At 38.8% G+C, this 3561-nt stretch overlaps 1 pseudogene across 1 annotated transcript in view; it reads left to right on the forward strand.

Annotated features, from left to right (window-relative positions):
* LOC105511745 overlaps positions 1-3561 on the forward strand; it is a 12044-nt pseudogene that overhangs the window by 1704 nt on the left and 6779 nt on the right. The gene's annotated exons all lie outside the window — the stretch shown is intronic.

Below are 3561 nucleotides of genomic sequence, written 5' to 3' on the forward strand. Positions count from 1 at the left end.
AAGAAAGAAAAGAAAATGTGGTACATACATACCACAGAACACTATGCATTAACAAAAAGGAATAAAATCATGTCCTTTGCAGCAACACGGATAAAGCTGGAGGCCATTATCCTAAGCAAACTAACACAGGAACAGAAAACAAAATACTGCATGTTCTCACTTTTATAAGTGGGATAAATATTGAGTACACATGGGCATGAAGAAGGGAACAAAAGACACAGGTCTACTTGAGGGTTAAGAGTGGGAGGGGAGCGAAGATTTAAAAAGCTACCTATTGGGTACTATATCTCTTACCTGGGTGACAAAATAATCTGTACGTACACCAAATGCCTATGACATGTGATTTACTTATATGACAAACCTGTACATGTATCCCTAAATCTAAAATAAAAGTTTTTTTTAAAAAGATCTACCTTTAACTTCTGAAAATGTTTTTTTTCTGTTTGATCTAGCCTATATCATTAAAGCTTTTTAAATAATGTATTTGCTATTTCCTTTAATAAGTTTTTCAGTTCCACAGGTTTTGTTTGGTTCTTTAAAAAAAAATCTGCCTCCTTGGTAAATTTCTTGCTCACTTCCTGGACTGATTTTCTGAGTTCTTTGTTTTTCAGATTTGTCTTGCATCTCAGTGAACTTCTTTAAAATCAATATTTTGAATTATTAACAAAAAAGAAAAATATTTTGAATTTTTTATGTAGCATACTGAGGATTCCTTTTGGGTTAGGATATAGTGCTGAAGAATTATTGTGTTTCTTTGAAGGTGTTATATCACCTTGCTTTTTCATGTTTCCTGTTTTTTTTTTTTTAACATTGATTTTTGTGCATTTGGAGCAAGAGTAGCTTCTTCTTATTTTTGAATTTACTTTTTTTTTGGGAAGGGGACTGTTTTCTTAAACTTGTGACTGTAGGGACATGGTCAGTGCTTTCTGCAATGTGCTTTTCTGTTTGTTTGGTGGAAGCCTTTGATTTTGCTTCTGAGTGCATACAGTAGTGAAGATTCTGTATGATTTCTTAGGCTATAAATTGCGTTAGTCCAATCTGTGTTTTCCGTTATGTATTACAGTTTAGTTGTTTGTGGGGCTGTGGTAAAGTTGTTGGGGACTGGAATGCTAGATGTGTTCATCTTCAGGTTTTAGGGGTAGGAGTGTTGGGCTAACATGTTTATCCTTACTACCTGGAGTAGCATACGCTGGCATGTGTGTTTGCAGTTCAGACAGGCTGTGATTGGGCCTCTTTTTGACTTTCTCTGATGTCAGTTGTTAGCAGTATATGGGATGGGACAGCAAAAAATCAGCTGTAGGCTTCTGAGCAGCCTGTTCACGGGCAATAGCAGTAGCAGTGATTGTGATGTGTTCTTCAAAGTCTTGAGTGCTGTGCTTTTGTGTTAGCAGTGATTGCAGTGGACTGTATGAGCTGACCTCCAGACCAGTAGATGGCACTTACAGGCAAGATCCAGCTGTAGTGGTATTGGTATAATGTTTATGCTCATTTTTGTTCCTCAGGAAAAGTGCTTGGGCATCCCAGGTGGTAAATTGTGTTGTGGTACATCCAGAAGCCTGGATTCCATGCTCTGTCTTGTAAGGAGCATGGCAAGGCTTGGCCATGCAGTGGGAAATGTTGTGCTCAGGCCCCCCAATAGTGAGTGTATACATCAGCCTTGATGAAATGCTTGGGTGAGGGACCATAGCTGCTGTATTGAGGTCTTAACATGGGGAGGAGGGTGTGGTCCCAGCAGCCAAAGCTTTGATTGGCAGAAATGGGACTTGTGTCACCCTCATGCCTTAGTCCTGGTGAATTTCCCTTCCCCATACTGGTTGTTTCAGCCAACACAGCTATTCAGTTAATCCCAGTAGTTTGCACCATATGAGTTGCTGCCCAACCCAAAACCAAGCCTATGCAGAGACTGTCCTCCTGCACAGGTCCCAGGGGGTGAGGTGCCTGGTTCCAGCACCAGTAGCTGGAGCCCACACCATGTTCCCTTTTCAGACTTTGTTGTGGGATCCCAACTCCCACTCAAGTCACAGTTCTACAAATGCTTCTAGAGTTTATTTATTTATTTATTTATTTTTTATTTTTTTTTAGCAGCTAGCAGTGATACCACTGACTTCCAGGATCCCAGGACTATGTGCAATTTGTGAAGAGTTAGGATCAGGAATGACATCTTATGGTAGCTGGTTAGGTCTCAAAAAGGCATATGACATTTCCTGTGCAGTTCTCTCTTGTAGTCTCCCTTCTGCTTCCTAACTTAGATTCAGGGACTGGGTGAGTAAAGGTACTCTCCTGAGGCTGAGGCAGGTGGATCATGAGGTCAGGAGATCGAGACCATCCTGGCTAACATGGTGAAACCCCATCTCTACTAAAAATACAAAAAAAAAAAAAAAAAAAAAAAATTAGCCGGGCGCGGTGGCGGGCGCCTGTAGTCCCAGCTACTTGGGAGGCTGAGGCAGGAGAATGGCATGAACCCTGGAGGCGGAGCTTTCAGTGAGCCGAGATCGCGCCACTGCACTCCAGCCTGGGCCACTGAGCAAGACTCTGTCTCAAAAAACAAAACAAAACAAAAATAAATAAATAAGCAAATGGTAATTAATGGATTAATTTGGCAACGAAATATATACATTTGTACATAATTCTAAGGATACTAAGGGATTCTACATGAAAAGTGATATTCCCTTCTATTTTTGTGTTCTAGCTACCAGTTCCCTTCCATGAGGTAACCATTGATATCAGTTTTTTATCTTTCTAGAGATGTTCTAAGCATATAAGGGCAGCTATGTATTTCTCTCTGTTTTTAAAAAGTTATTGATTGAATGTGATAACCAGTGTTCTGCACCTTTCTTTTAAACAAAATTTTAATATGGTAGTATATTTTGGAGATTGTTTTGCTTAGGTGAAAAGGTATAAATAGATGAAAAATTGTATAGAGCTGCCATATCTTTTCTCCAAGTTTTTAATTTTTTTCTTTTTATGCTTATTTTTGCTTTGTTTATTTTGAAACCATCTCAAATTTACAGAAAAGTTGCAAGTACAGTTCAAATGCCCTTTTTTTTCTGACCCATTTGAGAATAAGTTTCCAATCTACTGCTTCATCACCCATGGATACTTCAGGATATATTTTCTACATACAAGGGCACATAACCATAATACAACCATCAAAATTAGAAAATTGCATTAATATTCAACCACTATGTAATTCTCAAACTTTATTTAAGTTTTGTCATTTGTTCCAAAATACCTTTCCGAGCAAAAGAGTCTGGTTCAGAGTTGCACTTTGCATTTGCTTGTCATGTCCTTTTAGTCTCCTTCATTTGGAGCAGTTCTTCAATTTTTCTTTGACTTTCATGACCTTTACATGTTTTGAAGGTTATGCAAGAGTTATTTCATAGATTCCTCCTCAATATGGGACATTGGTCTGATGAGTCTCATGATTAGATTCAGGTTATGTATTTTTGGCAAGGATATCCCAGAAGCAATGCTGTGTTCTTTTCTTTCTTCCTTTCCCTCCCTTCCTTCCTTCCTTCCTTCCTTCCTTCCTTCCTTCCTTCCTTCCTTCCTTCCTTCCTT

Source organism: Colobus angolensis, unplaced genomic scaffold, assembly GCF_000951035.1.
Source record: "Colobus angolensis palliatus isolate OR3802 unplaced genomic scaffold, Cang.pa_1.0 Scaffold203, whole genome shotgun sequence".
NCBI lineage: Eukaryota > Metazoa > Chordata > Mammalia > Primates > Cercopithecidae > Colobus > Colobus angolensis.